At 38.2% G+C, this 12,045-nt stretch overlaps 1 protein-coding gene across 3 annotated transcripts in view; it reads left to right on the forward strand.

Moving 5' to 3' along the window:
• Positions 1 to 12,045, forward strand: part of ANO10 (anoctamin 10) — a 128,290-nt gene that overhangs the window by 72,157 nt on the left and 44,088 nt on the right. The window lies entirely within an intron of this gene.

Below are 12,045 nucleotides of genomic sequence, written 5' to 3' on the forward strand. Positions count from 1 at the left end.
ATAATTCTTTAATTATTATGTCACAGAAACCCACACAACTTCAAATACTGCCAGATCTCTCAAACTTTCCAGGACATGTGGTCCCGTTGTATTATTATTTTTGATTTAAACCTTTTTGAATATATGGGGAATATTTCTTTTATACATAAGGATGTCTGTGTTTGCATTATCAAAGAACACTTGGTCACAGATATAACAAAGGAAAAAAGATAAAGTTTAGGCCAATAAGTTTTCGGGGGTTTTTTCTCTCAAGTAACAGCTCTTGAAAGACTTCTAAGGGAAGGCAGGGTCACAGCAAAGTAACATTTTGAACCCTGAAAGTTTTGTTCATGTTTTTGCCTGTGCACTGTGCTATTAGTTTGTTTCTAGTTAAGATGCATGTGACTGAGGGAGTCTGTCTGGAAAAAAGATTTGAAGTGCTGTGGTTTTCGGTGATCTCACTTTTATAAATACGTGTCTTTTTAAGACAGCAATTGCATTAATTTATCAGGACTGCCTATTTTTAGAGGTGATCACCTGCCTCCACACTCCAGGAGTCATCTTGTCACTTTTGTAGAAGGCAGGTCTTGGAGATGGTAAGCTGGCTTGTGTTCCTGTTGGGAGGCAGTGAAGCGGACAGAGTGGCAGTGTATTGCTGCCGATTCCAAGGCACGCTCTGTCTGCAGCAACAGCTTGCTCTTGTGTGCCAGACTGGCTCAGTCCTGTACATTTGCATCCTTTTGTCTTTCTCCGTATGATTCTCTCATTTTTCCTGAGGAACTCTCTACCCGTGTTCAGCACAAAAAGGAGTGGCAATTTGCTTAATCTAGATGCTGATGGAAAGGCAATGTACAATACTTTCATTTCCAGTATTTTCTTTACTCAAAGAGAAGCACTTTTCAGTCATAAGGAAAATGAATAAATACAAATGGTCCACAGATTCAGGAAATAAATATCTGCTTTTCATCAATCTGTCTGTGCAGACCCAGGACTAGTTCAAGACTCAAGGTCTCCAGGGTACATACTTCTGTAATACCATCCTCGTGGTTCACAGTGGGGCCAAATCACTACGGCTAGAATTTATTCCTGTAGTAAGGTAATGCCTCTGCACAGGTTTCTTTCACTCCCAGGATGAGTGTTGAAGCTGAAACACGGTTGGTTTTGGTACCATGTTACCCCTTTTAATTAAGAGTAGCACACTAGTCACAGGTACAGACAATTTCAGATTTTCAGATTCCCATGATAGCACTGGTCATCTCTGTTCAGATTCATGTGTGAAAAGTCTCAGCTTCCCACCTGTCTCTGCTTGAATGTTATAGTTACTCAAGGACCCATTCAGATTTAGTCACTGGTCCAAGATCTTGTTTGACATCTCAGCATTGTCCATTTGATATGCTTGAGGCATGTTTCAGAGCCATGTTCAGAACTGGTACTTAATTAATTTCAAATTGAAAGTGGCCTTCTCAGCTGAGATCATTTCAGCCAGAGAATGAGTCAGCTGCAGGTTTTTATGGCTGATTATTCCTATGTGATAACGTTTCATAGCAACAAAGTGATGCTGAGCCCTTGCTGCAAGTTGACTCCCAAATGGTCTTAAAATTCTAATTGATTCTGTAAGTAGTGCTTTTTTTTCCCCTTTCAGCATTGTTATCTGTAGGGAGATGAGAAGTTGTTCTCACTGCATGTTGCCAAAGCTGTTACACCGCTGACATTAAACTATTGGTTTTCTGTTCTGCCTGTAGTTCCAAAGGCCAAACTACTAAGTTTCAGAAAACACTCGAAGTGAATAAGTGAGTAACAGTCTTTGTTGCTGTATTGCCATTTTTGCTGGTATTCTTTTCTCCTCAGATGTCAGAATTCAATTGAGAACCTCTTTCTGATTCAAACAGGGTGGTTTCTGAGGTGTCCCAGATGCCCACTGAATTTGTCAAGCAGTAAGCACTGGATTACACTGATAGAAGTCTGGTTTTGAAGAACAGTACTGCACTGATGCACCTGTGTGTATCCCAATGTGTAGGAGAGTTACTACTTTCTAGTCTTTATGTTGAGATTCACATTCTGACTTGCATTCTCAGCTGACAGAACCACTTACTGCCACTGTGGAGAACACAGCTACTTCCTCTCTTACACTCCCTGTTTCCTCCCACCTCTCTTCTGGAGTCTGCACTTTTTGACGTGCTTTGCATTCCTTTAAGAATGTAAGCAGTTCTGGAAGCATTTCATAGGCTGCTTTTATGTAAGTGCATGGAGAGCTAAAGCTGGGAGGTGTGTTATTGCTGAAAAACTCAATTGCATGCCTGTGACCTTCAAAGGGTTCTGCATTAACTGCAGTATTTTGTCTCAAAAGTGAATTTGGCTCACAGTGAAAGATGCTCCTTTTGTCAGCTTGAACAGACCAGTTGTGTTCCCAACAAACTGAAGCAGGTCAGCAGCTAAGGCTAAATTCTGGGCTGTGCTCTGTTGCAGAGATCTGCCGTGAGCCATGGCCAGAAAAGTTGATGTGAGAACTGCATGGCTGGCTTCCAACAGCTTTGATGATGAACTCTTATAGCAAGGGCAGGTACTGGTGTTCCAAACCAGAGAAAATTGTATGTAATTTTGTGAATACCCATTCACAGAAAAAACGGGTAAAGAGGGCTTGAGGATGTACAGGTCTTTATTTTTTTTTTAAATATATGGGTTTTATGCAGGCTTTTTAGGAGTTGGCAGCATATCTAAACACCTGCTGCAGTGTTTAATTAAAATACTCCAGCTGAATGGAAAGCTTTTCTTCTGACCTTTATTGAAAAGCAAAGGAGTATTTGACTTTGCTTAGTTCTGACAAAAAAACCCACCCTAGTTTTCACAGGAAAAATACAGGTGATGAGTTTCCAGTATGAAAATTGTTAATTTAATTTTTCCCTACATAATTGTTTGAGATTATCTAGTTGTATTGTACCCATTTTTGTTTTTAATTTGTTTGGATTAAAGTTGCACAGAAATAGAGACAACAATTAATTTGCAGCTTATGGTGTGATATATTGCAATACAATTACTTTTCTCTGAGTCATGGCTGTGACATTTTCTTCATTATTTAACATTGCATGATTCACCTTTTGGTCCAGATTAAAAAATATGCCGTGTCCTACAGAATTTACAGGTTCGAACAGAAGTAAAGCATTCCACTTGTGACAGGGTGAATACACATAAGCTGTGCATTGCACAAAAATTTTGAATCATTCAATGAAAATGCATTTGCAGTGTGGTGGAATATATTTTGCTTTAAGTATGTTTATTCAGATACAGTTCTTACCTTAGTGCTGTGAACAGTTTTTTTTCAGTAGGGATAATGTTGTGAATAAACTTTGAAAGCATCATATGACAGTTGTATGTAAAACCAGGTAGTTGCAAGAGAAATAAGTAAATATCTGTAAATACAATGTGATGCATCTAGTCGGAGAACGTCTTACAGTTAAAGGTAAATACTTAGGTGTATATCATCTCTGGAGAATAACTGGCTGAGACTTTGCTCTTGAAACGAAATCCCAGTTAATTTTGTGTTACTTGTTGTCAAGACGACAGACAGAAACATCAATTTCAATGTTTAAAATAGTTTAAATTCTAATATGGATGCAGCATCACCTTTTCCTAGCATAAACTGAAGAAAAACATCAGATTGGCAAGTCTAATTGTCTTGCAATCTCCAGAACCAACATACCATCTGTAAGGCTTACAGTGATTTTACTTTCGTATGCGTACATTTTGATATCTTTTCTGAGTCTGTCCAAAACTCAATTGGGAGTTTTATACCTGTCCACTTTGGCTTGGACTAGGACAAATGAGGTTTGCTTGAGGCAGGAGCAGAGAGTTCTCAGAATCTGTGATGTCTATAGTAGGTGACAATTTCTGTTTATCACTGAACTGATTTACAGTAGTTTCAAACGCTTCATGTCTCCTTACTAATCCCATGTCATCCAGTCATGTAACCAGGGAGGAATTTCTGAATCCTGACAAACAGAATTCCTTACAATGCATAATTACAATTACATGTGCTGTAATTTACTTGCATTTTTTTCATAAGAGAAAAATGTATGGCTTAAAGGTAGAAAGATTTGGGACATCAGGGCATTTTGACAATAAACTATGTCTGTCAGAATGGGAGCCAATATGTAATGTTAGCAATCAGCTAAGAGGCACTTCATATGGCCTGGTATTAATCATACTGTCAATTTTAATTCCATGGGCATCCTTCTTTCCAGTTTTCACTTAGAATTTATTTCAAGAGCATGATCAAAGCTCTGCTGTTCATTACATCCAGCATTAGCTAATTTGGCTTTTGGCAACTCTTATCCCAGTTCGTATTAAATGCTAGCCATAAATTGAGATAAAGGTTGTGCCAAAACATTTCAGGATTATCAAATGGTAACATAGAGATGGGTGCATTATCACGATGCTTTCAAGACTGTTGGGTTGCTGCAAAATTAACCATTAGCAAATACTTACAAGCTCCAAGACAGATTTACACCTATAGTGCTTTTTTTCATGTTTTTTGAATTGACTACAGGATGAAACAAATGTGAGAAAAACCATGTAACATTTCTGAAACGCTTATTTGTGTATGTTGTAGTTTTATAGAGACTTTTATACAGACAGTTTTCCAAGTGTGTTGTATCATAAAAATATTTTGGGTCACAGAATACACCGTGTTTATAAAACCAAGATTATTAGGGTAACTGTTTTTTCCAAAACTGCAGTCAGTTAGAAGTCTGTGTACAAGTTTGATATAATTTATCAATGTTCTTTTCTTTAGTATTTTTTCTTTCAGCAAGTGTTTCTAGAACCTGCTGAATGTGTAATTTCTAGTGGTAGATGCAGAAATGGCAATTCGCCTGGAGAGAGGGGAAAGTGTTGTTTGGGTATGTAAAATATAACACCCTACCTTACCAGCCCTTGTCCTTCTTTTTTCATGTTTCAGTCTTGAAAAAGTGGTCTGAAAGTAGGCTTAAAAAGTCCAGTGTATAAGATTTATAAAAAGGCTTGAACAGACACATAAATTATGAGAAATAAAGAACTAGTGGCTTTTTTGCACCATCAAATAAGTTGGTGACAAAATTTCTGTAGATTTCCAGGCTGCCTCACATCTTAATTTTTACTGTTGGAGAAAATTATGGAGAACATTGGACACCTAAGTCTTTTCTAAAAAAACTAATAAAACCAGAAATGCTTTAGTTCATTAGTGACTGAATACGATGCATAACAGCAGTGGTTTAATCATTACTAAGAAATAAATAATAAAGTTATTCACTAAAAAAAACCCTAAAAAGTTGTCATGACTATGCAACTGATCAGATTACTTGTGCTTTCAAGTTTATTAGTACGCCAGATGACTTACATTTAAAGTTCTATCTGGTTTAAATACTGCCTAAGGCTTTCCAAGAGCAGGACTAAGTTTCACAAGCAGAGCTGACTTGCTTTGCTTGCTTTCTTGCTGGTCCTGTAGAGCTTTTTTGAAAACAGAAGGACAGTATAAAAATATGTGAGGGCCGTAGAGACCAGCTTCCTCACTAGGAGATGGTGTTTACTTTATTCTTTGCTTTGTTTAACCCATTGCTTTTGCAATTACTTCCTGGAAACACAAGCACAGAATCTGCTTCCTTAGAGATTATCTTTTTTTTTTTTTTTTTTAGACTGTCATGTTGTCTTATATGTTAGTCTCTTGTGCAGGAGTGCTGGTCTGGAACTGGCTTTTTTAAAGTAGTGATAGTACTTGAAGCAATAAGTAGTATTTAGAATAAATTTACTTTTTCTGAAAGAAATCAATTCAATAGTGTTGGCGCATAGGCTAAGATTTAACTGGAAAGGGTGATTTACCAGGGCTACTAGAGAGTAGTGCTGCTAATGTGTGTGTAACAATAATAATAAAAAAACCAGCAACCCTATTCTTATGCTGTAGCTTAATATTTCTTCTCATGATTGAAATGTATCTCAAAACTGCATATTAGAGCCTGGTATCTTTCTCAGTGTAGATTTCTGCTTGTGAGGTTTTATAGTGGATTGGTAATAAAAATACAGACCAGGATTTCTGCACTAATTAATACCATTTCAGAAGCGTAAATGTAAGAAGACTGTGCAAGCTGGCATTCATCTCTTCAGGCAGGTGAATTTACTAGATGTCACATCCTACCACCCCCAGGAAAAGAAGACATGCGTTGTGGTTCAGGTCTTAGAATTTTAAGACCCAAATCTGGACAGCCAGTTGCCCATGGGCCAGCGGTGGCCCTGTGGCCGAGAAGGCGGATGGGACCCTGGGGCACGTTAGGGGCAGCGTGGCCAGCGGGTGCAGGGAGCTGATCCTGCCCCTCTGCTCGGGCTGGTGAGGCCCATCGGGAGTGCTGGGCCCAGCGCTGGGCTCCCCAGTCACGGGAGACGGGGAGCTGCTGGGGAGGGCCCAGCGGGGGCTGCGGAGCTGGTGAGGGGCCTGGAGCACCTCCCTGGTGAGGAGAGGCTGGCAGAGCTGGGGCTGTGTAGCTGGAGAGGAGAAGGCTGAGGGGGGTCTCACCGATGCATGTAAATATCTTAAGAGGGTGAGTGTCAGTATGGGGCCGGGTTCTTTTCAGTGGTGCCCAGTGACAGGACCGGGGGCAACTGGCACAAACCACAACATGGGAAGTTCATTCTGAATATAAGGAAAAACTTTACCTTGAGGGTGACAGAGCCCTGGCACAGGCTGCCCAGAGAGGTTCTGGAGTCTCCTTCTCTGGAGACATTCAGAACCCACCTGGACATGACTCTGCCTGTAGGTGAACCTGCTTTGGCAGGGGGTTAAACTAGGTGATCTGCAGAGGTTCCTTCCAGCCTTGACCCACCTGTGCGCTTGTGAGTCAGCAAATTATCTGGACATCATTTTTTAATCTACTTCTAAGCCTGGGCTTAAATGTTTTTCTGAACATAAATGTATTTAGAGATATACTTAAAACTAAACATAATGTTAATTACTCTGTTGAGCAGGACTGGATTTCACAAACGTGCTGGTGCGAGCAGTAGGAGATTGGTGATCTGCTCTTACCCTTCTGGTGGTCTGTGAGATGCTGTCAGAAATGCAGCAACCAGCTTTCCTTGGGTAGCCTTTGTGGGTGTGTGTTCATCGTCTAAGAGGATGAAACAGATATTCTGTTACAAATTACCAATGGAGCAGATAATGCTATCTCTGCTTACACTTTCTGACCAATTTTATAATTAAGGTTCTGTTTAGTTGCATCTATCTCAGCTATGTTTTAATGGGGCAGGCTGAAACTCTCCCTGCTGTATGGTTTTTTTTTAAGTTGTGAGTTTCAAGTTTCTGCATTTTTACATAAATGGCTTCTTGCTTTTAAGAAAGGAGAAAATATACAAAACCAACGTAGAATATTTATAAATACATAAAAATAAGATTACTGTTATGTTGAGAAGACACATTGTATCTGTGCTCTGAAGTAGCAATGGGAAGGCTGACAGCAGGCTCACTCTGATCTAAAGCATGTGCTTTATGATGCTGCTATGAGAAAACTGCCCAGATTTGGCAAAGGCAGGTGTATCTGAAACATCTTTGGTTTATGTGCTTTGTAGAGACTTAAAGGAGCGCAGCGGGTAAAAGTGCATGAATGTCTCACCTGAACTGAGCATATGCTAGTTGAGAGCTGAGGCAGACTTCACTGTGCCAGAGTGGCAAGAGGCATTGAATCTGAGGCGGGAAGGCGGCACTTCGGTCCTCGCGTTTCCCTGGAGTTTTGGCAGGGAAGAGGAGAAAGCTTATTCTGGCTGAAATGAGGGAGAGATGCATTATGGTGGTTTGGGATAAATGAGGTAGATGGAGGATGCAGATTGTAGCAGGCATCTGCACTGTGTGTGCATGCGTATGTCTGTAAGAGATGACAAAGTCTCAAGTTCAACAGGAGATGTGAAGAAGCCTTGAAAATAGGACCAACATGAAATAACAACTTTTTTATCATTCCCCCTTCCCAAGATTTTGGACATGTCTGTGGATAAAATGAAATTTTGAAAGGAATATCTGAGGTTTTTACTAAGGGAGATTCCATTCTCATTTGCAAATATTCCATAGTAATATGTGGGATATGAGGTTTTAAAAGCAACATTTATCAGAGTACCAGAAGAAAGGCCCTTTTTAAAGTCCCTCAGCTGTGATGATTCTGCTCCACTAGCAAAACTCTGTAACGAAGCCAGTTCAGTCTAAAAGTGGGAAACAAAGTTTGGTCATGCTTTCTTTTTATGTATATTGCAGAAATATTTGCTCATAAATTTATCTTATTGCTGTCTATTAAAGACAATTTAATTGGACTTCCTGAGCTTTATGGAAATCTTTCTTTGCCTGTATCGCTCCCTTGACAGAACTATTTTTCACTTTCATCCTGCCTTTTTTCTACTCAGAAAGATGCAAGACCCTCAAAGCTAAAAACAGTTGCTACAGAAAGAATAATTTTTATATTTTTTTTTTTTTAGTGTTTGATCTTAGCTTTAGTTTAATGTCAGAGTACTGTGATCTGGAGTTCTAGCAAAGAATCTAATGATCTCCCTGCCTTCTACTCCGACAGCAACATGATTTTGCAGTGATAGTTTCCTTTACATTTGGCAAAAGCATTTTGCATGTACCAGTAGAGAATAGAGGTTCAAAGTGATGTGCCATTCTCAGGTGTTGCCTTTTGTGAAGGGTTCCTTACCTACACAGAGTTAGTAACCGGTGACCATCTTGTTTCATAGTATGTGCTGGTTCTAGGCCGGACTAGGTCCAGATTTCTGATTTTAATTGAAAGTCTTTATAAATATTAGATTCTAAGATAGGCTTTCACAGCTACTGCTTATGTTCTTTTTTCTTCTTGTTTTGGTTTTGTTTTTTTGTTTTTTGTTTTTTTTTAGTTTAGTAGATTGACAGGAATTGCTGCAGTAAGACCACTATAGAAATCAAATTAGCTGTTCAGAATTCCAGGAATTTAACCCTAATTTGCATTTGCTGTTTTAGAAAAGATGAGGTTGGGACCCACTGCTGCAAAACACAGCTGCTGCTTCTACTCTTGTCGGTGGCTTTGCAGAACAGAGTAGTTCTTCTGGGTCTCTTAAGCACCTGGCACAAGATCACAAAGAGTTTGATGGCACTGCATTTATCAAGGGGGAGAGACTCATTGCTGTTGCTCTCTGTGTCCTCTTGGTAAATTGCAAAATAGGAGGGGACTTTGCTGTTGGCATTGAAGAGCTGTGAATGCTATCCTGGGTTTTGCTCACAGTGAGATAGTCCTCTTGTAATCATGGAGGGCATGTTCCTGGAAACAATACTGCTTTCAATGGTTGCAGTTATAAATAATGGTTGGGTTTGTAACCTGATTTAAAAAAAAAACCCAAACAAAAAACCAAACAAAACACAAAAAACCCACCAAAAAATCCCACCCTAAACACAAAACCAACTCTATGAAGAAATTTTAGTACTGGGCAAATACATTTGTGCTAGTTGTGTAGCAAATTTTGGTAAGCTTTCATATTTTCATTTTATAATAATTCATACTACTGTTAATGTAACTTTATACCATGAAAGAGAATTTTGCTGTGTATTCTGGTGACTTATACTGTACTCAAGACATTTCTTTTTTGAAAACAGATGTCTTTTTTTTTTGTGAATCTGACTGGCAGGAATTACACTAAAACAAGATTAAGCAATTGGTACAGAATATGAATGACAAAATGAACACAACTACCCATCTCTCTATTTTTTCCTTCAGTTCCTCTTGAATAACTACTTATATTTCTTTAGTCAACTGGCAATTCCAAAATGCAGTATGAACTGTTAATAAAATTAGATATTTTCTTTTAAAGAAATTTCATTAATCATATGATCCACATTCATAATTTCTGCCACTTACCTTCTCAATTTTGTTCCTATTACTCCTAATCTGCAAATAGGAACAGCTGGAGAAGTTATCCAAGGGAGGTTGTTGCTCTGCTGTATTTTTTTCAAGTTCACTGGGAATTATGAGGTAGAATTGAACTGAATTTGCAGTCTGTTAAGTCCAGTGTCTTTTCTGAGGTCACGGTCTTGCACACAGGGATGTCCCATGCAATTCTGAGCATTTTATGACTGATAAAGCTTTGTTTTGGTGGGAGGGAAAAGAACATAAGCCATTCTGAGGAGTAAACCAAAGGTCTACTTAACTTAGTCATCTCTTTCCTAAGCATCCACTATGGGCCAATGTAAAGAGGATGATAGTAAGCAAGCAAAAGCAGTGACTTCCCCCATCTGTACTTGAGCTTTTGAGCCCTCTCTGGCTTGAAGGCTTTCTGAATCAGAGGTTCTGCCTTTGTGTTTAAGGCTGTATGTTTGTGTTTAAAGGCTATGAGTTGTGCTAGTGTGAAAACTGACTTCTTTTCTGACAAACAGCTAGTTTGCATGAAAGGCATTTTTTAATACATGTGGGTAACAAGTAGCCTATTGCCAAAAACCCCACCTCTGGAATGCTGTTGAACTGTTGGGCTCTGGTTAGCTGATACAACAATAAAATCCTTCACATGGTGAGGCAGTTAAAAAACATTGCCCTTCTAAATATATTTTTAAAAATACAGTGTTTTCAAGGTTTAATAGCAGTGCTTTTGTTGGTTGTATTTCTGGTTTGCCTAGATGTCTCTTCTATTCCTTCCTTGCCTCTATCAAAAATGGGGAAAACTTAGCCTGTCTCTGTTCTCCATAATATTATTTACATTTCCTTCAAATTATTCTGATTTATTTCCTTAAAAATTGTTTGGATTTGGAGCTACTTTGAGGCCTCTGTCTAAAGTTACAAGCTTGGCTTATGTTTTCAAGGCTTTTAAAGAGGCAGTGTCTGAACAGTTACACTTCTAAAATTTGATTCTTGCTTTTTAATAGGATTAAAAAAATATGATTATTTTTTCTTTTGTTTAGCAAACTGAGATGAACCCCAGTCCAAGGGATCTGGGGCAGCTAGAAGCTATGTTTTGTGATACTGAGTCTTTTTTTTTTTTTCAGCTGAAATGTCCACTTTAACTTTTCAAATAAATGTCCTCATTCAAATCCCTCAGTTTCCTCTAGTTCTTTCAGTCATTTGTCTTAAGTGTAAGATTTTACCCTAATCCTGTTACCTACTTTTGAGTTACTCCAAATTTTATCTCCTTATTTTGCTATTTCTAAACCAAATTTTTATCCATAGATTAGTTATTCCACTTCAACCTGTGATTCATTATGACTCTATTCTGCACAGGAGTGTATTCATTTTTATTATTGTCTTCAACATTTTACCTTTTTCCATTTGAGATTCCTCCAGCACTAGCTCTGAGACATGTTTTAATGTTACGTATTTCTAGCATAAACCAACATTGTTTGCTGTCTTGTCTTTTCTTTTCTTTTCTTTTTTTTTTTTTTTTTTCAAGAAAAGTTCCTTAGTAGCAGATGCTATTAAATTGGGTGGTAAAAGAATGTTTGTTTGAGTGGGAGAATGTTTTACTGTTGATGTAATTCTTTTTTTTTTTTGTTAATAATGTGGTATTACCTATTGCATTACAAACCAGACATGCTAATTGCTTCATTAACCTCTTAATCTATGTTCAGGTTTTCACTGATGATATATTAGTGTTGCATTAATATTCAGCCTTCCTTTCTCCTCTTTAAATAAAGCATTAATCCTTGCACTAACAGTTTGTTTCCTAGACCTACTAACTATTTTTCTGTAATAAGTTTTTAAAAATAATTTCATGTTCTGTTACTTGTTACTACTATCTGATTTCTTACTTTAACTGGAATTGGCTTATTTATTTTCACTACAACTTCTGTGAAGTTTGGTGGTTTTGCTAGCTTCTTGCTCATGTAATTCCAGAATCTCAGGGGTCTTTGGTCTGTTATGTTGTTACTCATGTGCCCAAGTGCATCAAGATCATATAGTTCAACAAACTATTTCAGAAAGGAGCACTGATCTGTTCCATTTTAGAAAAAAAAAAAAACCAGGGAAATTTGATAAGTAACTTGGACATACAATCTAAACGTAAGCATGTCTATGAGTATCATCATGTCAGTTGGAGCTTAAGCATATACTTAAA

The sequence above is a fragment of the Falco biarmicus genome, chromosome 4 (genome assembly GCF_023638135.1).
Source record: "Falco biarmicus isolate bFalBia1 chromosome 4, bFalBia1.pri, whole genome shotgun sequence".
NCBI lineage: Eukaryota > Metazoa > Chordata > Aves > Falconiformes > Falconidae > Falco > Falco biarmicus.